Source organism: Panicum virgatum, chromosome 3K (genome assembly GCF_016808335.1).
Source record: "Panicum virgatum strain AP13 chromosome 3K, P.virgatum_v5, whole genome shotgun sequence".
In the NCBI taxonomy this organism is placed as follows: domain Eukaryota; kingdom Viridiplantae; phylum Streptophyta; class Magnoliopsida; order Poales; family Poaceae; genus Panicum; species Panicum virgatum.
This window is the reverse complement of record NC_053138.1, coordinates 51144234-51169319: the sequence shown is the minus strand read 5'-3', so window position 1 is coordinate 51169319 and position 25086 is coordinate 51144234. Positions and strand designations below refer to the sequence as shown.

The window sequence follows — 25086 nt, the reverse complement described above, 5'->3', positions numbered from 1 at the left end:
CCCCATTTTTAAACTTAGGCACACACGCACGCACATGCACAACCCCCCCCCCCTCCCGCGTTGCCTCCACCCTATGGCCTCCGCCCCCCGCTGCGCCGCCTTCAGCTTCCCGCACCGCTGGCCGCCGACCCCCACCGTGCCGCCTGCACCTCGCTACGCCGCCAGTCGCCGGACGAGAGCCCCCACCGTGCCGCTAGTCCTCGTCTCACCTGGACCCTCCCGTGCCGCCAGCCGCCTCGCCTACGACCTATTCGACAAAAAGTCGAAGGCGACTAGAACTACGAGTCCACACCATGCCGGCCACGCCTAGACCGCCGACCTACGGTAAGCACCGCCGCCGGCCGGCCACCTCCATATCATGTTCGTAGATCACGTAACCCAGTTAGGTGTCTCTAAAAGGACCTCGGATGTCGCCTAGAGGGGGGTGGGTGAATAAGCATTTCTACAAATTACAAAACTTAAACCAAGCTGTCAGCACACTGACTGGCAAGCTGTCAGCACACTGACTGGTCAGACCAGTCAAGAAGACCGGTCAGATCGGTCTAACACTTAACACAACTGACAAACTTACCAACCTATCAGACCGGTTGGGGTGACTGGTCACACCGATCTACTGCAGAACATGCACAATAATTAGAGTATCCCCTCCTCGAGCTCTAGCACAAAAATATTTTGGTGTAGTGCTTCTATAGGTGATATCAAATATATTTCAAGTCCTTACACACAAAGAAACAACTCACCAAAGCAGATCGAAACAGAAGTACAAAAATAAAGCTAGAGCACAAGTAGTGAGACAAACCACAAAGGAGACACAAGGACTTGTTTCCCAAAGTTCAGGTTCACCTCTGTGAATCCTACGTCTCCATTGAGGAACTCGTTGGGCGTAAGTCTATTTCAACTCGATCCCTAGAGTTGGGTCTATTTCAACCACTCCTCGTTTCCACTAGAGTTGATCCTTTTCCACCAAGGGGACAAGATCACGCCCGTACAAACTTGTCGCTGCTCACCACACCATTGGGAGCCAGCCAGCGACGCCTAGCCGTCTAGGAGGCACACCTCCAAGAGCAACAAATGCAAATTGAATGCTTTGATGTAACCAAGAGTGCTCAAGCTATAGGATTGCTCACTACTGCTCTCAAGGAGCTAACACAAGGCTCACACACACACACTCAATCTCTCAACCCAACTAAAGGTTATGAAATCTAGTTAGCACAACTCACAAAGAGTATTGGGGAGAGCTTGCTGGTCAAGAGAATAACTTTAGAAAGCTCAAAGATGCCAGGTAACCAGCTACCCACGGAAGAGGGGGCAGAAGGGGTATAAATACCCCACTCTCAAAAACTAGCCGTTTGAGAAACTAGCCGTTAGCCCTGAGACTGATTAGACCGGTCCCCCAGACGGTCAAACCGGTCAGGGCCAGACACCGATTACCCAGACCGGTCTGGGCCAAAGGAGACCAAACCCAAGTTAAAGTGCTTTACTTGGTCCACCAAGCTGAGACTTGATCATCCAAGTAGCACAGAGTTAGTTCACAGGATTTACTCTTAAGGATCCTCATTTGGGTGACCTATGATCACTTTTGATCATTGTCAATCAACCAATGTTGCATCCCTCTTGATAGTACGGCATACCTATACTCATGATTAAATATAGATTATAGTTCAACCACTTGAGCTTTGAAACACTTCAATCTTGCCATACTTTGACTTTGTCAAACTTGGCACTTTAGAATTGCATCTCTTCTTGAGCAAATCCATACTTGAGCTAGTGACTTAGAATTCCCATCATTCTTGCAAATCTATCCTTGGAACCTAAAGTCACTCCAAAAAGTATTTGATGCATTGCATTGCTTCTCGCAACAAGATTTAGATATGGTACATTGAACATCCCATGTATACTAGCCACTTTACCCTAGCAATTCGCATATGGTAAGCCATCGCTTCACCAAAGCTTGCTTAGTCCCTCGTACTAGTCATCTCGGTTGGTTTCTTCACCACTTACCTTTACCTCATTGAGCTAAGCTTTGCATATCAACAATGAATTCCACTTTTAATTCTCATATCTTTATATCTTTGTCTTGCGTTGTAATCATGAACTTTTGATCCTTTTGACAAAGAACTCTTTATTATGCCAAGCCATAATTAGAAACTATCTTTGATCAATGCATGAACACTTGTTTCTATTTTTCTTCACAATATGCTTGACTTTCAACCATATTTTCCTTTTGTTTGATTCTTCATCACATGAGCCAACGACAAATTTCTTTTATAAATAAACTCCTTCTAATGACATCTTCAATAAAACATGTTAGTCCTTTAATCATGTTATCATTCAATTCACCAAAACTCATTAGGGGCCTAGATGCACTTTCAGTCCACTCCTTTTTGGTGATTGATGACAACCCTGATTAAAGCTTAGAAATGAATCAAATGAAAGCTTCAAATTCCCAGATATATCATGAGCTCCCCCTTAATATGTGCTTTGAATTGAATTTGATAACTAAGGCCTCAAATGTCATTTGCACATATTTAAAACAAATAGGAGCTCCCCCTATATATCAGAATCCACGAGTTGCGAAGGTGTATGTGTGCCTACAAAAGATACACGTGATGCATATGATGGGATAGCTCATTTCCGCACAAATTAACAAAGATGGATCTGTTAGGTACTGATCGGTCAGACCGGTTGCACAAACCGGTCAGACTGGTCTGCCCCTGATAGATGCCCAAAAACATCACATTATTCATAAAATGCATCACACTAGCAAAAAGGTACATAGATAGCATAAATAAGTTCATTACACCCAGTAGCACACATCACAAATCCTCAAGTCCACAAATCAATCAAATTTGAATTTATTACAGATCAGAGTTTTTAAAGACTACAGATCGATCAGACCAGTCCCTCTGACCGGTCAGACTAGTCTGGCTAAGACAGACTACTCTGAACTGATCTCCTTTCTTCCTTCCTTCTCTAGGCTTTCATCCCTGAGATTCCTCTCCCTTTTCAAGCTTTAATCTCATGTTCTTCTCCCCCTTTGTTATCTATCACCAAAAAGTTCATGAGAGAAGAAACATGGTGGCCCTTCATTGTCCATTGCCACCTCCATTTCCACCTGAGGGAGATTGACCATCCCACTCATGAACACCAAGAGGTGGTCCAAAGATAGTGTCAGATGACCTTGCTGTAATACGATCCGCCTCCTAGGGATGATGAGGCTGCTGTGAAGGTCCTGCTGCCCTATAGAAATAATCAAGATAAGCTCCAAACATGCCTTCACTAGGAGGAGGAGGTGTATAAAAAGAAGCTCCTCCAAAGTATTGCCCGGCTAACTGATCAAATGACCATGTTCCTTGAAAGCTCGTAGCCATTGAAACGAACCGGATTTCTATAAGAACTATCATCGTGATAGTTTCGCTATCACATATAGAATATATCTCAGGCAGTAATGATAGTCATCTCTTCTACTAAAAAGAGGGTCACTGGTTCGTCATCCCACCCTTCGTACGTCGCCCCCTCGCTTCGTTCGTCGCCCGGCGACCGCGTCGCCCAGCTGCGTCGCTCCCCCAATTCCGTCTCGCCCCCGCCCCAAAATCCCGCCTCGCCCCCACCCCAAAACACCGCCGCCGTCCCGAATCCCAGTCGCGCCGTCGCCGCACGAACCCGGAGCCTAACCGCGTTGCTCCCCCAAACCCGGCTCGCCTCCACCCCTAATCACCGTCGCCGTCCCGATCCATGGCGCCAGACCCAATCCACGGTGCCGTCGCAGCTCCCAGACCCAATCCACGGTGCCGTCGCCGCTGCGACGCTCCCCCGACCAAAATCTCCGACGCTCCCAGCCCCAATCCACGGCGCCGCTGTGACGCTGCGCGCGCCGCGACCCCGCCGCACGGACCCGGAGCCGCACCTCCACCGATCCTGCCATCCGTCCTCGCCGCCGCGGCCAGGTATCCTCTCCATCTTTCTTTGCCGACAAAAATCTGTCGAGTTCGTCTTCCTCGGCGCCGGCGCTGCAAACACGAAACATCAGACCCTCTCTTGGTCACTGATCTGATGCGATTTGGTCACCAGGTGTTTGCATCGAAAAGCTTGGAGGCCACTGGATGGTTTCAGGGGCTGTTGGGCTGTTGCCACTTTGTAATCAAGAACGAGGTATGTAGACGGGCTCAGCTCAGGCAGCTGCGTTAAAGAAAGCGATGGCGAACCTGGCTGTTGCTGCTCTTGCCTGGCTTCCTATTGGTGTTCGACTTTGGTGATCGATTTCCTGCTGTGCTGACATCTCGACCGGCAGTGAGCTAAACTAGCTAGAGGCACATATGCATCTGTCTAATTCCCAGCAAACAAGCTTGCACATGGGCTATATCTAGAAAAAAGTATTGAGACATCATATTTTCAGAATTTATGGTGTGCTGATCCTTGGTGCTATATCTTCACCTAATCACCTTGCTCCTGCCATGATCTCTCTCTATCTAACACATCCAATCTATCAGGCTAAGCTTGGCCGAAAAAGAGCTTATCTTCTCAATTGTCAATCAGGTGAGTAGTAGCTAATGCTTCATGTTGTATGACAGTGATACTTAACTTTGCTTCATGTTGTATGACAGTGATACTTAACTTTGCTTCAACTAATTAAGCTATAGGCATTAAATGGTCATTATGCTAAAAGTAATTTCCTTTATGACTGCGCATACATGGATGTGTTTATGTGTTTATATCAGAGTTCAGACAAACATTATGGACTATTAAATTGCTTCTGATAGGTAGTATTACGAACAATAGTTAGGTGTTGTCTAGGATAGTTTGTTGTGTTAGGCAAAGAATTCAATGGAAGATAGAAGGAAATTGAAATCTTATGCAGACGAGTCTTCTACAAAATGAATAGGGATGTGTCCAGCAGCACTGAAACCGGGCCAGCAAGAAAGGTTGGTCATATACTGTATTCAACGTGGGTGTTCTTTTTCTTTATTTATTTCCGCCCATGAATTGCTGGTAACGCAATTAGAGGTGGATTTTCAAAGATGGGTTGGAACATGGAAACCCTGGGCTGGGAGAGGCATGGAAAGGGCCGACAATATTGTGAGTTGTTAGCAAGGTCAACTGCACTCCCCTGGTTCCTCCTTCCTTGATCCATCCGATATTGGGTTGATTGCATCTTTCCTTGGAAAGAATGTGATGCCTTATTTGCTCTCACAGATCTATTGTTTCAATTGGTTCTCATTACTAGGTCGGCTTAATGTAAAATATTCTATTTAGCTCACTTGGTCATATGTTTCTTAATTTCTGGTGCAAACTTCATGTTGTTTTACACACATATTAATGAATGCATCTTTTCAGTCAATTTTGTTGACTGTCATTGGAATGTCCTAATAAAACTACCACTCATATTCTTTCATGCAGATGGCATCTTCGAAACACGATGAGTGTCTCCATTCAAAGACCTATTTGTCTTACTGACTTTAGCTTCTTGTCTCTACATGCCTATTGTATTATCTTCCTTACACAAAGAGAACATGAAGGCACTATGCTATCATTAATCCTCACAAAAAGGCCAATTATGTTTTTGACATAATACCAGGTAATGGATTGTTTGCTAAGGTTATTACTACCTCACCCAATACCTTTACACGTACATGGTGAGGTCATCACTTGTCAGGCTCACAGGGTGGGTTCATGTAAAATTCGAGGGTTTTACCATTTCTGTGGTCTAATTGTTGGGTGTGTTTTTCTATTTTTCTTAGGAGCTGATTGAAGTGGCACGGTAAGTGATGGATGAGTTGGACTCCAGAACTATCCAATTTCAATTGATGATTTGGGTAAGTTTGGTTGTGTAATTTCTTTTCAACAGTCAATTTAAACTTGGTTGTGTGACTTCTATTCAAGCGTCACTTAATTTTTTAGTGTGAACTGAAGTACACTGTAAATACTCTCTTTTTGCAGATGTTATCATGTACTAACCGTGTGACACTTGCTTTTACTGTAGCTAGGAACTGAGTGCAAGTATATAGTTTTTATTTTTGCTTCTAAACTTGTGTTTGTTCCCTGCATCTTCTTGATATAAATGGGGTCTGGAAACCTTCATATTGGAATTGTAGCAGGGGTGGTTGGAGCTAATTATTTTCTTGGGCTCTTTCTTGTACAAAAACCTGATGAAATGATAAGACTGCGGTGCTATATAAATTTAGTTTATGAATAGAAGTTGCTGAAGCGCCAAATTTGTTCAACCAAGATGGGATTTCAAGGTGTATTTTACTTGAGGCACATATTATGTTCGTCTTTTGACTTTGTTGACTCCAGTTTCACAGGATGAAACAATGAAACAAGCAAGGATTTACATCTTCGAAGAAGGAAACCATCATATGGCTGAACAAATTGCAATGGTACACCCTGTCCTTTTACTTCCCAATTATGGCTCGATGGTGCCTAGCCATAGTAAAAGATGTGTCTTGGCTTCTTGGTTCTGGCTCACCAATGCAGATCACATCATCATAAGGAAGCAGCCAAGTTTCTTAATTATTTATTTCTATTATAGATGTCTTAAGTAGTTTCCACGTGGCCCTAATAAGTAATCCACTTTGTTGAGAAGATTTTGAACAGCGACAGTATAAAAAGGAGCTGCAAATAAATGAAGATGTGATTGTTTCCTTGGGCTGTTTATGCCTGATATATATTCACATTAAAATGATTTTTAGAAGCCATAGAGATGCTATGTATAATAGGCTTTATCAGTTCAGCTCTTCTGATAATATGTCAATATTGATTCAACTATTCACTGTACATTTGCAATTTGTCTATTGCAGTCTGAGTGGTGAAATTGATAGTTTCCAATTTTGTATTGCTATATTTGAGTTCAATTTTGGATAAGTTTGTTGCCCGTAGCAACGCACGGGCATATACCTAGTACCATCGTAAAAGTGCATACATGTGTTTAATTATTACATCCCTCGAAGGGTTTGTAGTACAAAGCTCCCATTACAGGCCCGCTGGGCTAATTCGAAGCAAACAGAAAACAAAAATGGTAGCTAGGCCCTCGGCCAGTTTGTAGTACAAAGCTCCCATTACAGGCCCGGTGGGCTAATTCGAAGCAAACAGAAAACAAAAATGGTAGCTAGGCCCCCGGCCATCCTTCATCTCGAGTCTTCTCCACCATAGGCTTCCTTGAGCGTAGCACGAGCTTCAATTGTACCAACCATCATTGTTGGTGTCGAACTCGGGGTCGGATCCTGCATCTCGCCAAACTATCCCCAAGGATGGGATAGGCTCACGTCACCACCCGCATGCAGCATTTATGTGCATGCAAGGGTATAAAAGTATAGCCAAAGGTAAGGCTGGGTTTTCTATGCAAGCAGCAGCAAATAGATCATCCAACATACCTCAATGCGGGCCATTTCGGTACCCCGGACTCTCGGTCACACACACCTACAGAAAACCCCCCAAGATTCGGTGCGAGAACTCCCACTCCTCACACCTCAACTACTATCCGAGTAGGCAAGTAGACTAGAGGAAGGTAGAGATATCAAGTGGCACTACTCTAGAAAGTGAAACCAGATCAAGAGATGTACATAACCAAGTACACGGCTATACGTATAGTTTTCACCCTGCGGAGGTTGTACACCTGTACCCACTCGCCCCGACGCCAGCCGGCAAGCAACTCCGACTGAACCCGAGGCACCTATCACGAGACTAACGGCTACGGCCACCATCCTGCTTTCCCGGTCTGGGGTGCATCCTCCCGCAAGAGAACGCTCGGGACTGTGAAGCCTTCCTACTCGGATCATACAGGATCCTGCTAATTGGGGGCCATAGAGTCAAGCCCTCTCCCCCTAACACTGATACCCTATCCTCCTACAGGCTTGGTGCCGTGCGTAGCTAGCTCGAACCGGATCCACGCCCATAATAGATAAGTGGTGTGCATGTTTGATATAGTTTCGTCACCAGGTCCACTGACTCAAGTCCTTAATCTTACTGAGGCGAGCATCTTCGTCCTAGTGAGTTCCCGTCAACACGGTCCGCGATCGGCACACATTACAGGTATTGCCCACCAGACTCTGCCGTAGTTCCCGAAGGAACGGTCTCCCCAAAGGGAACTCGCACCCGCCACAGGTGCTCCGTAGAATGTGCCCAACAAACAACCCCGAGCCCCCAATCCAAAGATTGGGAAGGTGTCACACCCGGTTTTAAGGACAAAACCGAATGCATAACGATATGTATACCAGGATCAAGTTTCATACATATAGAGACAATATAAGTGAATAATCAGTAACAGTATCACGAAAAAGAGAACAAAAACAAATAAAATACTATCAGAGTTATACAGCTTATCCTAGAAACGAAGACTCCAAACTTCACAGGCAATCGACTGGGAGTTGTGTACGCCTAGAACTCAGCAACATCTTCAATAGACTTCACCACAACTTTCTTCTTCTAAACAGCAGTAAGCAAGGGTGAGTACACTTATGGTTGATACTCAGCAAGGCTACAAGAAATAACCAGAAAGTGATTTAATTCCATCTTTATATTAAATTAATCATGTGAGGGTCCAAGCCGCTCTTGACCGTGAGCACGGCTAACCGGTTAGTTTTAACTCTGCAGAGGTCGTACACTTTCACCACAATTCGCGTAAAAGTTCCGAAGAACTTTGAACCCAACCATGCAAGTGCGGGCCAAGCACCATATCACACTTCCTTAGGTATGACTGCATAGGGACGCTACGAGGCTTTTCCAAAGAATCACTATATGTACGCACTGGTCCCTTGCTTTCTGCGGTACCTCAGAAGACGAAGCTTCCTTCACCCGCTCCTCAAATATTGATAAACCAAAAATCCACCAATCAAATGCCCCAGGCACGACATATAGATCATCTAATTACTTAGCCAAGAGTAGAGCCATATAGTATTGTGGTTGTACGGATTTTTTGGGTGGTTCTCCATGTTCCAGTTAAATCAAGTATTCTCATAAATAAACATAGATAGAAGTATGGTTAGGGTCACTTGCCTTTCTCCAACGAAAAGCTACTCTTACTGCTCTTGCTCACTTGGAATTCTTGATCTTCAATCTTCGAACAATGATCCTTCTACTCGAAGCAATCAACTAGCAACCATACAAAGCAAACAAAAAGATACAACTAAGAACATTACGCCAAAACAAAAGAAACATTTTAAAAGAATGTACTAAAGGGTAGGGCTCGCTGCTACGGTTACGAGAGCACAAGAAACACAGAAAACGGAGCTAGGATGTGGAAACTATGGGATAAACAATGAGTAAGGATTTAGTCGCGATTAACCAAAGGGTTAAGGACTAATGGAAAATATTTGTGAGACACAACAAAGTGTGCTCACAGAGGGTAACGAGATGATAAAGCTATTGCATACATCACAAGGATCACATGAGCGTAAGAATTGATGAAAACGGAGCTAAAACGAAGAAGTTATGGCTAAAACAGTGCACTAGGGACTTGTTTGTGAGAGTTTTGAATTTCCAGGGGCTAGCATCAAAGAAATCAGGGCTAAAAACCTAATTAAACCCTATACGCAGGGGCTAACAAGCAAAAACAAGGTCCAGGGACGGTGGGTCCTATTTCTGGGAAAGACAGGGGCTAAAACAGAAAAGAAAAGACCTTTTTGCAATTATTTTTGAACTAGCTTGGACCGCGGGTTGATTTCAAGAAAATTGAGGGGCTCTTTTGCAAAAGTTCCTAGGTTGACCGGTATATGGCTGGTTTGACTCTAGCTAGATTGGATTTGGGCCGCTGGATTTCGATTGAATGTCCAGGATTGGATCGGGCGGGTAGCGGCGGCGCAAGGCGCCGGCGGCGACACTGCGCGGCGGCAGAGCTCGCCGGCGTTGGTCGAAACGGCTGTCCAGGCTTGGATTCGGCTCAGGTTTGGTACGGGAAGCGAGAGCACGACTTGGCGAACTCAACCAGGGGCTCGGTGCGACGCGCGGAGGCGGTGGAGGCGAGCGCGGCGGCGGTGCCCAACTTCAGCGAGCTAACCCCAGCAAAGCAGAGCGAGAAGGAGAGGGGAAAACGGGACGGGGAGGTGCTTTACCACTTGGTGGAGCTACAGCGGCGTCCAAACGGCGAAGAAGAGCGGCGGGGCAGCGGCTCCGCGGAGCTCAGAGCGAGCTCAACAATGGCGGCGGTTGCGGCTAGGGTTTTGCGAGGGCAAAGGCGGCAGCTTCGGTTCGATAGGGTTTCCATGGGGGAGCTGCGTCGCTTAAATAGGGGCGAGGCGGGGCCACCTTGGCGTGCACGCCAAGGCGCGGACGGCGTTGCGCGGAATCGGGGCGCGGCCGGACTCGGGGAGAGTCCTGGTCGGGCACGGGAGGAGGGAGACGGAGGGCTTGACGAGCGGGCCCCGCCTGTCGGTGGGAGAGGGAGAAGGGAAGTGAGGTGGCGGGCTGGGCTGGTGCAAACGGGCCGGCGTGGAAGGGAACTTTGGCCGCGGAAAAGGAAAAAAAGAAAAGGGAGAGTGGGCTGGGCTGGAAAGCATGGTGAGGAAGGAAAAGGTTTTGCATTTTCTGAAAACAACGCAAACACTTCAATTCAAAATCGAATTCAAGAATTCAAATTCGAACCGAACAACAAGCAATAAAATAATGCATTGCAGCATGAATGCAACACAACAAAAAAACGACCTTATTTAATTTAAAAGACAACCAATCTATTTTCTTTTACACTAAATTCTCTGTAAAGAAAATAAATGTTGGAAAATTTTTAAAATTATAAGAAAATTATTGTTTTATTTTTAATTTTAATCACATCCTGAAATCCAACAATTTCAGGGTGTGACAGAACTACCCCCTTAAAAGGAATCTCGTCCCGAGATTCACAAGGCTAGCAAGAGATATAGGTTTAGGTGGGTAGCTTCCAACACATATAACTTTCTTCTCGGTCATTTTCTCTTACCATACCGCCTCTGCAGACATGCTTCTTTATTTTCCCCAACTCACATCAAACCTTTCATGGATACTCAATCTAATTCCATCTTTAACCATTCATTCCTTCATTGGCTTCATTGGCCCTTCTCTTGGCTTGCTTTACCAATTTGTTTCTTGGGCTGCTTGCTTCTTTTATACTGACATTATTTGAAAGAGACACTCCAATTCTCGAGGTATATAGTCTGAGTACTGCCTTCATCTTGTGCGACTTCTTCTAGGACTAGATATTGGGTGGATGTCTTTCTCTTGATATCCAAATGATAACGTTGTCTTGCTTCTACTGTCATTAAGCTATCTTCTCGGAGATACAGACAACCATAATGCTCGGAGCACTGACATGTTCCCGGAGTCTTATTAACCTCATGTTGTTCCTCTATCAGTGGCTTTGGTGCTTCATAGTTCCTCTTATGCTTTTCATTGTTCCATGCTTCCGCAACTTTCATTTATTGGTCATTGTAGATGCTTGGAGGCTCCTACTATTGCTATTAGTGTCGCCATAAACTTCCTTCTTGACATCCATTAAAGGACTAGGTAGAAAGACAGAGGATATCAAGGAGGAGGAAGTAAAAGAAGAACCCATCTAGGCAACTGATGTCATTGTAGGTAGAAGACCCACAATACACCAACAATCATTACAAAAAACGAATCAGACAAGATCATAAAGTCAAACATCATCATGCAAACACCGAATTCCACCAGTCAACACGGTTAAGAAACGATGCTAAATGTTGTTAATAGGGTTAGATGGCGTACTCCTAAGCATGATTATATCTTCCAGCTTAGTCATTGATGACGACACGTGTATCCTTCAGCTTGTCCAGTCTTGGCTCCACCTCTGTGATTGTAGTGGTAGTGGGAGTGTCATAATCTCGCTCAGGCTTGATTCTTTGGTGGAGTTCTGAATCCTTCATCCAACTTGAGCAAGAATGTAGGTAAGTGATACAATTTCCAATTGCTTCGACTTGACTCCTCATGATGAACTGGCAGCTCCAACCTTCAGATGACTTGGGCGGGCATTAGGATACATGACACGGATCATCTAAATATTTTTTTTTGAATCAGGAGAGACACTTTGAATCAAAAGTAAAGGGATAGATCCAAAGTGACATTTATTTGAAAAGAAAGGAGAGGGTAACGAGAATCATAAAAAGGGGTGATTCACCAAGGGTCAAGCATTAATAAGAAATTTTAAAGGACAGAGTAGGTCAAAATACAAAGATTGTGGATTTTATTTTACATTTGCAATTAAGAAAGTGCAAATGAAAAGAAGATCAGGTGAAAAATAAAGTAAGTTATCAAGGCTTATTGAGAGAAAAAAATAGTTAAGGAGTGAGAATATTCAACAGATGGGGTCAAGAAATAATCAGAAATAGATTTTGTATCAAAGGAAACCTTAGAAAACGACCATTGCTAAATAGACTTACATCCTACAGTCGATACAGTTCTGATACCACTTCTGTCACACCCGGTTTTAAGGACAAAACCGAATGCATAACTATATGTATGCCTGGATCAAGTTTCATACATATAGAGACATTATAAGTGAATAATCAGTAACAGTATCACGAAAAAGAGAACTAAAAAAATAAAAGACTATCAGAGTTATACAGCTTATCCTGGAAATGAAGACTCCAAACTTCACAGGCAATCGACTGGGGGCTGTGTACGCCTAGAACTCAGCAACATCTTCAATTGACTTCACCACAACTTTCTTCTTCTGAGCAGCATTAAGCAAGGATGAGTACACTTATGGTTGGTACTCAGCAAGGCCGCAAGAAATAACCAGAAAGTGATTCAATTCCATCTTTAAATTAAATTAATCATGTGAGGGTCCAAGCCGCTCTTGACCGTGAGCACGGCTAACCGGTTACTTTTAACTCTGCAGAGGTCGTACACTTTCACCACAATTCGCATAAAAGTTCCGAAGAACTTTGAACCCAACCATGCAAGTGCGGGCCAAGCACCATATCACACTTCCTTAGGTATGACTGCATAGGGATGCTACGAGGCTTTTCCAAAGAATCACTATATGTACGCACTGGTCCCTTACTTTCTGCGGTACCTCAGAAGATGAAGCTTCCTTCACCCGCTCCTCAAATATTGATAACCCAAAAATCCACCAATCAAACGCCCCAAGCACGACATATAGATCACCTAATTACTTAGCCAAGACCAGAGCCATATAGTATTGTGGTTGTACGGTTTTCTTGGGTGGTTCTCCATGTTCTAGTTAAATCAAGTATTCTCATAAATAAACATAGATAGAAGTATGGTTAGGATCACTTGCCTTTCTCTAACAAAAAGCTACTCTTACTGCTCTTGCTCACTTGGAATTCTTGATCTTCAATCTTCGAACAATGATCCTTCTACTCGAAGCAATCAACTAGCAACCATACAAAGCAAACAAAAAGATACAACTAAGAACATTACATCAAAACAAAAGAAACATTTTAAAAGAACGTACTAAAGGATATGGCTCGTTGCTATGGTTATGAGAGTGCAAGAAACATGGAAAACGGAGCTAGGACGTGGAAACTATGGGATAAACAATGAGTAAGGATTTAGTCGCGATTAACCAAAGGGTTAAGGACTAATGGAAAATATTTGTGAGACACAACAAAGTGTGCTCACAGAGGGTAACGAGGTGATAAAGCTGTTGCATACGTCACAACGATCACGTGAGCACAAGAATTGATGAAAACGGAGCTAAAACGAAGAAGTTATGGCTAAAACAGTGCACCAGGGACTTGTTTGTGAGAGTTTTGAATTTCCAGGGGCTAGCATCAAAGAAATCAGGGCTAAAAACCCAATTAAACCCTATACGCAGGGGCTAACAAGCAAAAACAAGGTCCAGGGACAGCGGGTTCTATTTCTGGGAAAGACAGGGGCTAAAACAGAAAAGAAAAGACCTTTTTGCAATTATTTTTGAACTAGCTTGGACCGCAGGTTGATTTCAAGAAAACTGAGGGGCTCTTTTGCAAAAGTTCCTTGGTTGACCGGTATATGGCTGGTTTGACTCGGGCTAGATTGGATCTGGGCCGCTGGATTTCGATCGAACAGCCAGGATTGGATCGGGCGGGTAGCGGCGGCGCAAGGCACAGACGGCGACACTGCATGGCGGCGCAGCTCGCCGGCGTTGGTCGAAACGGCCATCCAGGATTGGATTCGGCTCGGGTTTGGTACGGGAAGCGAGAGCACGACTTGGCGAACTCAACCAGGGGCTCGGTGCGACGCGCGGAGGCAGCGGAGGCGAGCGCGGCGGCGGCGCGGCGATGCTCAACTCCGGCGAGGCGGGGCCACCTTGGCATGTGCGCCAAGGCGCGGACGGTGCGGCGCGGAATCGGGGCGCGGACGGTGCCGTACTTGGAGAGAGTCATGGTCGGGCACGGGAGGAGGGAGAAGGAGGGCCCGACGAGCGGGCCCCGCTTGTCGGTGGGAGAGGGAGATGGGAAGTGAGGTGGCATGCTGGGCTGGTGCAAACAGGCCGGTGTGGAAGGGAACTTGGGCCGCGGAAAAGGAAAAAAAGAAAAGGGAGAGTGGGCTGGGCTGGAAAGCAGGGTGAGGAAGGAAAAGGTTTTGCATTTTCTGAAAACAACGCAAACACTTCAATTCAAATTTGAATTCAAGAATTCAAATTCGAACCGAACAACAAGCAATAAAACAATGCATTGCAGCATGAATGCAACACAACAACAAAAACAACCTTATTTAATTTAAAAAAACAACCAATCTATTTTCTTCTACACTAAATTCTCTGTAAAGAAAATAAATGTTGGAAAATTTTTAAAATTATAAGAAAATTGTTGTTTTATTTTTAATTTTAATCACATCCTGAAATCCAACAATTTCAGGGTGTGACAGAAGGTTAGCTCGCCCCTACAAAAGCCCTAATCATCGACTCCTTATTTGGTGGATCTCCACTCACATCAAAACTATATATCATAATCACAAAATCCCACGCATACACATTTACACTCATTGTAACCAAAGCATTCAATAATCAATCAAGGTAAACATGGGAATTCAAGGAATACGGTAATTAAACAGGCCATGCAGGTTTATCTCATCCCAACATGAAAGCATAGCACATCTATCAAGCAATTCCTAATAGGTATTCAAAATAAGGATGGGCATGAACCTAGTGGCTCTTCATAGTACTCTTGGGTCTCGGGGTAGTCCTGGCCTCCGGTCAGCTCCTCGGCGTCGGGTCCTATTCGTGAATACAAAAAAGTATAAGGGCCAAAGTGCAAAAGTGCACAAAAGTGTTCCATGTAAGATCCAAATGACAGCAAGACCTACTCTAATGGGTAGATCATAATTTTTAAAGAATTATGAAACTGGTTTCATAATTTTCGGGGCTCTGGTTGATTTATTATGAATTTTCTAATGTTAAAAGCATTTTTGAAATTATAAAAAGGATTTCAGAAAACATAAAAACAAATCAGTGACACATGGCAGCCTCTGGGTGTGCCACATGGCATGCTGACATTAGCATGACGGCATCCAAGGGTCGGCTGGTCCTGACGTCAGCATGGGCATTGGCCGGTCAATGGGTCAATGGTCAAGGGTCAACGGGGTCCATGTGTCAGCCTCCGGGTCTCACTGACAGGTGGGACCCGCGGGTTAGTGCTGTGTAGCGAAAATAAAAAGGAAAAGGGAAAGGGGTGTTAACGGGCTCAAAGTTGAGCTGTGCCTTCTCTGGTCTTGGGCCGCCTGGACGGGTTCCGGCCCACCACTCCTCTTTTCTTTTTCTCTATTTCTTCTCCTCTTCGGCTGACATCCCGGTCCCACGTGTTAGCATCTTCCCCCTTCCTCTTACAGCTGGGCTCCACTTGGCAGCCTCAACGAGATCTCGTGTGGCTCGGGTCAGATCCGGTGTGGCGCAGACGCGTGCGTGAGGGCATGTGTGTGCTGTGGCCGGTGTGTGTGTGTGTGGCACGCGCGCAGAGAGCTCGATCGAATGCCCCAACGAGCTCGCCATGCCGCGAATGCAACGTCACGGCGTGGGTGCGGTTACTGCAAGCGATGGCGAAGCGGTGGCGGCTGGTGCACCGGCGGCAAGGCGGGCAAAGGCCCTACCTTGGGCACGGCGCACGGGTGCGCGCACATGGGCACTCACATGGCATGGCCATGGTGAGGCCACAACGGCACGGCAGCCATGGCAGCGGCAGAACGTGATGGCGGCAATGAGGTCCGGCACCAAGGTGGGGCAAAGGCTCGGCCTTGGGCGCTAGCACGCGGGCACGCACGCACCACACACGCGCATGGAAAGGCATAGCGCGGCTAGCGGTGGCTCGGCGCACGGTCACCGGCCATGGCAAGGCCAGGCTCGCCACCGGTGAGGCGGGGTGGCGGCGGTCCAACCTCAATGAGCAAAGGCGTCACCTTGGCTGCCCGACCTGGGTAACACGCACGCGCGTGGGCACTTGGAGCTCCAGGGCCGCGGCGTGGCCATGGTTGCACGGCAGCATAGGAAAGGGGGCGACGGCGGTTGCGGTTCATGGCGGCGAGGCACGTCGGGCTCCTGCAGATGCAAACAAGGGGAGAAGGTGTGGTCCTAGGGCTCGCTATGGAAGGCTCATCATCGACCAGAGGCAGTGCCGGTAGCAGGGAGGGACGGCAAGGGCGGACGGCGCGGCAGCCATGGCAGCGGCAGAACGTGATGGCGGCAATGAGGTCCGGCGCCAAGGTGGGGGCAAAGGCTCGGCCATGGGTGCCAGCACGCGGGCACGCGTGCACCAGACACGCGCATGGAAAGGCATGGCGTGGCTAGCTGTGGCTCGGCGCAGGGTCACTGGCCATGGCAAGGCCAGGCTCGCAGCCGGTGAGGCGGGGTGGCGGTGGTCCAACCTCGACGAGCAATGGCGTCGCCTTGGCGGCCCGGCCTGGGTAACTTGCACGCGCGCGGGCACTTGGAGCTCCAGGGCCGTGGTTGCACGGCGGCGCAGGAAAGGGGGCGACGGCAGTTGCGGTTCATGGTGGCGAGGCACGTCGGGCTCCTGCAGGTGCAAACAAGGGGAGAAGGGGTGGTCCTAGAGCTCGCTATGGAAGGCTCATCGGCGACAAGAGGCAGTGCCGGCAGCAGGGAGGGATGGCAAGGGAGAATGGCGGCGCTCACCATTCGGGCTCGTGGACGAGGGGCTCGACGCGGTGGCAGGGCGAGGCAAGCGAACGTCGAGGTCATGCTGTGCAGCACTGCTGCGTCGATTGTGGCGTACGGGCGGCGGCTTGGCGAAGATTCCCAGTGGTGGCTCCTCCTTCTCCTTTCCTTCTTCCCCTCCTCTGCTTCTCCTATCACTTGGCGGCGGTGGCGGAAAGGGGAAATTCCCCTGGGGGGCCTCTAGGGTTTTGGGGCTGCGGCCACGAGGGTTATATAGGCGAGGTGCTAGGATTCAGCAAGCCTGGACGTCGCGGGAGCGGCGGTGATGGGACGGCTGCGGCTCAGGGCGATGTGGCCGCCATCCATGCCCTTCGCGGCTAGGGTTTTTGGGCACGGGTGGATCGCGAGAGTGCGCGCGGGCGGTCGTGGCCGACAGCGAAGCAGGTGGTGGCATCAGCGGGGCAGAGCGGAGCCGGCGGAGAACGTGGGGGACGTAGGCGGAGGCGAGCCGGTGAGAGGTTGAGGGAGTGGTTGTGAGGTAGGGGGTAAAGCTCACAGGTGGTCCCCACCTGTCAGTGGCTGGCACGGTGAAGGGGTAGGGGATCGGGCGGTGCACAGTGCTGGGCACGTGCGAGCGGGCCGGCGTGGGCCGCGTGGGACGTCCGCGCATGTGGGTGCGCGCGGGGGGATTGGGCCTGCAGGAAAAGGTTTTTGGGCCGGCAAAGGTGGTTCGGACCGGTTTGGTTAGCGGGTTTAGACCTAGTTAGTATTAGCTCTTTTTGTGTTTTATTTGAATGGCCTTTTCAAATAAAACACCACTCCATTCAAACAACAATCACCCAAATAAATTTAAACAAGGTTGACCATAAATCCAAATAAACTCCAAATATTCCACACTAGCAATAGGTCCTTATATTTAATTTGGTTTAATTTCCTAAGAGTTTTAGAGAGAGATAGCATTAATCCTTAAATGATTCTAGCTATTTGCACTTCCACGCAAAAAGTTTTTGAAAATTCACATTTTTGAAGAATATAACATTCTATAAAAATACGGAATGTTACAACCATATCCTCCAAAGAGGGATTTCTGGCTCAGGAGAGATAGGAGAAAAAGGTGGTTGAAGATTCAGCGCTGCATGTGTCCTCTTTTGATTGTCTCTAATCCTCTTGCTATCTCCTCTGCTGCTGTTGTGTAACCATAATATCTCTCTAATTCTTGCATAGGCCAGCAAACATCTTGAACACTTTCTTCATTGGAGATGAGAGCTTCTCGCGCTGAGATGAAGAATCAAAGTGCCTGCCTGCCTAGACCGATCTGACCGGTCAGGTGACCCGGTCTGACCGGTTCCAGGCTGTTGGCAGTCCTTAGCCTTACAGATAAATCCGCAAGTGTATGGATGCCGATGTAGCTTTCACCTTCGAGTATTCCAGGGTATCGAATCCTCGAGGAATGAGAAGTGTACTAGTAGTGACTCTTGTTTATCCAGGGGATGTGACGGGAGTGAAGATGTTCAGATAAGATAGGTAGAGGTAATCTAACATCGTCTTGCTAAGTACTCCTAACAAGAATACTTGACTTATACTCTAGTTGCTTCGACGGCCTCAGGGAAGGACTCAGAAAGGGATGAGAAGAGAGTCCAACGGCAGTCGGCAACTACTGCTATGAAAGTATCCGAACATGGTGGACTACAAAGGATGGACAGGGCTGTCACCACCTGCCGTCTACCACAGCGGTTCCGTGGGGTGGAACACAACCCAAGGTAACTATCAAGCCTAGGCACCACACCTACACTATCAAGTCACTGACTTCTGCCTCATGTTAAGGCAAGAAGAAACCCCAAATGGATAGAACTTGCTACCCAAGCAGACAAGGGATCCCACAACTAGAGAGACCAAGTATTCAAGTAAAGGAGAGAAAACAATATTACCGACGAAAGAGGAGGAAATTACTCGAACCGAAGCTTCATTCCTCGGAGGCACAAAGCTGGAGAGGGGCCGACACTCCGGCTCCTCTCCAGACTCTCACCTCGCCTCTCTCCCTATTTTCTAAAGATATGTGGGCAGTTACGCTTCGCCTTGGACTTGCCCCAATTCTCCGCAATTTGGAAGTGAGGTGAGGGTGTCCTTTTATTGCTCTTCCAAGGCGGTGCTGAAGTTAGCGCGTGCACTTTCAGCAAGTAGGTCGGCTGCTTAGCTCTCATGCGAAAGATGGGCACGTGGCAAGACAAAGTGAGGCCGGCTGGCCTCCCTTAGGCCGGCCGGCCTGGGATCTCTGCCAAATTTGCACCGCCTTTTCGTGGATGCTCCTGATCACTCCTGGAGGTCGGTAGTGGTTGCGTCGGTTTGAAGCGTGGCAGTTAGTAGGCCGGCCGGCCTCTCCTAGGCCAGCCGGCCTGGAGTTGGCTCCTCTCAGGCCTCCGTTGCACCGACATGTCTATCGATGGTTGTATGTTCCTTCTCCAGTTGGTTTGGGTCTTGACACTTAGTTTGGTCACTTCGGAAGCCCATTGGAGGGACATATGAGTCCTTTCGGTCTTAGTTTCACTTCTAGCTTGCCTCCCATGTGTTAGGGGACTATTGGTAAGTCCCCAAGGCCATGACACTGAGTGGAGAGTGTTTTGAGGGAGGTGCCAAGCCGACCGGCTTGACAGGGCCGTGTCGGTGATTTTCCCGGAGGCGTAACTTTTCCGTCCGGACTCCGAATTGGGTCATCCAAGTGTCCATTTTGATCATCTCAGAGAGCTCTTCAACATGGTGCTGTCAAATTTATGATTTGAGTAACTTTTGTACCATGCCCAAGTGTCATTTGTACCGAGATGTTTGAGTGAACCTTCATTTGTATGGCCTCAACTGCTACTTCACCAAATAATGGTATTTGTGTTCCATATTACCTATATTCTTTGCAAAACATGTTGGGACACAAAACTCGTTGAACTCATTAGTTTAAATAAAACTTTATGTCCAAACTACTTCAAGTTCCCTCATTAATGGCAATGGTTGACGGCCAAAATGGGCGTATAATGGCCGCCAACACAGGCAGAGGGTGCTCCTGCTGCTGAGGCTGCCCTCCTTCTCCCACTTCTTCAATTTCCATCTCATCTTCAATTTTTGAATATCTATGAGGTGAGGGAATGATTCTTTTCTTGGGCACAGAGGAGCGAAGACGCTCATGACTTGTATCCGCATCATACTTGACTTTTGTCACACTCTCAATCAAAGTCATCAAATATGGTGCATAACCACATATTTTCAAAGGGTTTTCTTAAATATACATGATTTCTTCCCAAATGAAATCAGCCACACAAAAAACCGGTCCACCCAGCCTCAAAGTAGCAAGCAACTTTCTTGCATGAAGTGATATATCTGCCGGATTGCCACCTCTAGTTGTGATGGTCTTTCTAAGCAGCTGGTTGAGAATGGAATAATAGGTGTAGAGACCAGCAACCTTTCCTGCATTATGAACTTGGTCTCTAGGATACATGAATCTCATCTCCTCAACTGGCAGAGGTGGCTGGAGATGGAGTTTTGGATGGTTTGCATCATTCGTTCCAAATCCAAATAACCTGGCAAACCGTGGGTATGTGATCCTATAGAGAGTCCCTTCTGTCATCCAAAACATGGCTCTGTCTCCGTCAATGTAGCCAAAGTACACGGTGGCATAGAACTGGGCAATGAGCTCTTTGTTCTGGTCATGTTTGAAACCCATGAGCTTCTTAATCTTCTTATCCGCACAAGCACTAATGATTTCATTAGACATAGGATCATTGGCATCCTCCATGTGCTTTCAATCTACCACTGTGATTTTGCCCATGCTAAGAATCACAGACTCATTGAAATGCTACTGAAAGAGATTATGGAACCTATGGTCACTTGATTCCCGGGGGCTGCTGTAAGGATTAATCTTCCTTAATCTTGTTTCCTCTCTAGTCATGCCACTAGCAGAGTAATCAACAACCCTTCTGCCAGTAGGTGCAATGGGCCTGTTGGCGTTTCTTATGCCCAAAAGAATATCAATTCCGCAAGCGCACAGAATTACCGCTGTAGCACTTCACCTTGGAGTATTCTAGGGTATCGTAATTTTCCTCAGGGAAGCACTATGGGTAAAGAATATCGTGAATCAAATGACAACCGTACTGGTTAAATCAACCAACTAACTTGATGGGGGTAAGCCAAATAAATAGATAAGATAAGTGGGCAGGCAATGACCGTTGACACACGGGAGGCTCAATACCTTAAAGAGGTAGCAGCTGGGAGGAAACGGTTGAAACAGGCCTGTATTCTTATTGGGCCTGATTTTGAAACAGGCCCAGGCCTTATATCTATGGGCACCACAATAACACGTAGCCACGATGTGGACAAGCTGCACCAGGCAAACAACACATGGCTGCTTGACTACCTGCCGGACCCACTACACGTACACATGGCTGCCACATAGACCCACCCTATGGACCCACATTAACACGTGTTAGACATGACGGCCTGGTCGCCCGCACTCATGCACATGGACGTTGGGTCCCTCCTATCTAGTGGACCCAGCGTTGACATATTTAACCCACAACCCTAACACGTGGACCTTCGGGTCCCAGTCAGCACACGTGGCTGCCAGCTAGACATTCTGGACCAGTCAACTAGGATCTACAGTTCCACATCTTAGCCACGTCAGCCTGCTGGGCCCGCACTTGTACAAGTGGACACTCGGGTCAAACCTCCCGCAATGGACTCGCGTTGACATAGTTGACCAATAAGCCAAGGACGTGGACCGGCAGGTCCAAGTCGCCACACGTGGCAGCCGGTCTCGTTCTATGATGAATCGCGCCCATCCCAGGTACGAGGAGTTGATGGCGCACCGTTTTTGTGACAATATGAAATGTTATTCTGTGACGCATGTATTACTTTCGTCATAGTTCCGCAGGGGTTGAGGGCTACGCCGATGAACTATAACGAAACCTATGTTGTTTTGTGACGCATTTTTTTACTTTCATCACGGTTGCATAGTGTTCGAGGGTTGCCGTCGAAGACCTATGACGAAGCTAGGATTTTTATCATAGATGTGGACTGTTCAATGATGAAGTTCCAAATATCATACGAAAAAATGTCATGGAAGCTACTATTTCTACTAGAAAACTTGGTGAAATCTGGTACTCTATATCGATGAGGTAAAGCAATCTGATCATAAGCCTCAGGGTAAGGCTTATGATACATGAATGCTAGCTCTTTGGGCTTCAATCCAAATTGATTCCTCATCAGATCGGCTATTTGCATTGACCAGTCAACAACTTGAGGCGCAACAACTTGTTGTGGAACAGGTGGTTGTTGTATCTGGGCTTGCACGTATTGCGCTGGCTGTGGAGCTGGAGACACAGGAGGTTGAACCGGTGCTTGCGGTTGCTCCAGTGGTGGTGCTGGCGCCTGCTGCTGGTACCCGGGAACAGGTTGTTGTTGCTTGGTTGCCCCCCCCCCCCCCCCGAGTCTACATGTTCATCATTTGTGCCATGGCGTTCATCATCGACCAGAAAGTCGATGGATCATACTGTGGACGTGGAGCTATCGGCTGCATAGCCGATGGCAATACTTGCGGCCCACCTGCTTGCTGCTTAGGAAGTTACTGATTGGTTACCAATGGTAGCGACCTCAAGGGCGAAGGTGGAGCACCTTGAGTGAACCCCATCTGGCCTGCAGTGTTCTGACTCTGCGGCCATACGCCTGCCAACATCTCCGAAGGCATCCCAAAGAAAGAGGTCGGGATATATCCAAGAGGCGTACTGAGTAGATTTCTTGACACCGATGTGGTCATCGGAGTTCCAACTGTTTGGAGCGTCGGCATCTGGAAGAGTGGAGGCGGCATAGAGGGAGCCCCTACGCCTGGCGATGCTGCATTGGTTGGCATTGGCAGAGAGCCGATGTCTGCTGCAGCAGATGCCGTTGCCCTGCTAGTTACGGCGGCCGATGACTGTTGGCGCCCACCAGCGTCGCCGCTAGGACTGGGTGATCCCGGACAGCAACGCCCGCGAGCGACAAGTGGGGTGGCAGGTATTTTTTGAACCACGAATAAATCCGCAAGCGCACGAAATACCGCTGTAGCATTTTACCCGAGAGTCTTCCGAGGTGTCATTTATATTTCCGCAAGGGAGGCGGCAGTTAAAGGTGCATATGCTAGTTAATGAATTAATCTTGATTGGATATTCATTTGCATAAACAGGGGTAAGATAAATGGTATGATAAGGTAGTGTGACACACAAGTTTATACTTAGCTCACAATATTCTTAAGGCAGGGAGAAAGGAAGAAAGTTAGAAGCTCGGGTCTTATGTACTTAAGTTAGCTATATCTATACTATCTCATGATTAAGTTAGCTTTAGATTAACCAAGTACTACCGGAAGACCGCTACTAGCTGGCAGAATAAATTCTGACAACCATACGGCTCTTTATGGATCTCCTACCCCCCACTCCGAACATGGAGGATTACAGGGCACAGACAGGGCTGTCACTACCTGCCGGCTACCTCTACACACCGTGGGAAAGGGCGACATCCAGCAACACTTAATTAACCCAGACACCACGTCTGCATTAACAAGCAATACTCTAGTATCCCGCGTAGAGCCGCCACCCTTCGGATGGACAGACATCATATTAGAGCAAACATACGAATACCGGAACGGGTACCAGAGTTCTAAAGATAACATGCTAATCATCTCAAGCACAGGGCAATAAAGCACACAGATCATGAAGTATATGTCTGACAACTCAGGATATAACTCATGCAGATATCGGTAACTATAAGATAAGTCTATTACAAATAACCGAGAATTACAAAGGATAGCTAGAGACGAACTCATACCGGAACTCCTGAGCAACTTCGGGGACCCGATGACTACTACTTTCGGCCTAAACTCCACTAACCTATAGAGCTAAATAAGGAGAGCTTGAGCTTCAACTTGAGGTGTCTTCTAATTCTCACCCCCTCTCTCATATATATAGGCGGGAATCGGGGTGTGCACGGCCGAGCTGCAGCAAAGCCTCCTCAAACCAACATTGGGAGCTAATCTGAGACCGCCACGTCAAAGCTCAAAGGCAGTTGTGCCTTGGGCCGGTGTGCCGACCGGGCTGGTCGACCGACAGCCCACTGGCGTGAACCACCCTGAACTTTGGCCAGTGGACTGTCCTGACATCCCTTGTTCTTAATCCACATGCTAGATCTTGTCCTAAGTGGTTAACTGCTGCATTTGGGCCTCCTTTGATGTATTTGAGCCTGAATCCCGCGCTCTGGTTTGTCAATGATTTCATCTTGCATCATGAGGAGCTTGCAACCAGTATTTTAGCTCAAAAACAAGTCTTGCATATTTCTAGGGGTAAAATGTGTTTTGGCCTTTATTTGGAGATATATGCGTGTAAGAAATGCAAACTCTCATAATTTTCTGATCAAGTTAACGCCTGAAATTGGTCTTTATTGAGCGTCAACAATGACTCTGATTGGGAGTAACACAACCCTGTGTATCTAGGAGTCCAGTTGCCCTTCATCATCTCGTAGATGGCATTCTGGACCGAGTTCGTCATGACCTTAGATTAATTGATCAAAACGTGATGCATAGCCTGACCAAACATCTCCTGGAACTTGGCGGAATCTTCTGTGACGGTGACATGGCACGCCGTAGGGAAGTTGGCTTTCTAGATTACCTTGCCCTCTCTGCCAACCATGCTGAACGTCTAGAGACATGCATCTTCAAAGCCCTCAACAACTCAAGCCAGCTGCTGCTTCTGATCATCACTGAGTTGCTCCTTGGTGACATTGAGGACGTTGTCGCCCCTGATTTCCGCATGGGTGTCACCATCGTTCGATTTGCATTCGACCATGTTGATGTAGACGTACATGATGTTGATGACATGTCCCACTGGGCGTGCCAAGAGGCGTGTTGACGTGGAAATCCCACCGGATGGATCTTCACGCTCCACGTACGCTAGGGCCGGAGAGACCTGCTTCGGTCCGTCGTACCGAACCCAATCGGTGCGCGTGTGTTGCGCTTGGCGTGATAGTCTATTTAATCTGCAATT

General features: G+C 47.3%; 1 long non-coding RNA gene across 2 annotated transcripts; it reads left to right on the top strand.

Annotated features, from left to right (window-relative positions):
- Positions 1-3460: 3460 nt before the first annotated feature.
- LOC120699505 lies at positions 3461-6743 on the top strand. Of its 2 annotated transcripts, XR_005685464.1 has the most exons (3): positions 3496-3947; positions 4072-4536; positions 5398-6743. It is a non-coding gene; the product is annotated as an uncharacterized LOC120699505 (long non-coding RNA). The 2 variants fall into 2 exon arrangements; XR_005685463.1 differs by having other exon boundaries at positions 3461-3947; positions 4072-6737.
- The last annotated feature ends 18343 nt before the right edge of the window (positions 6744-25086 follow it).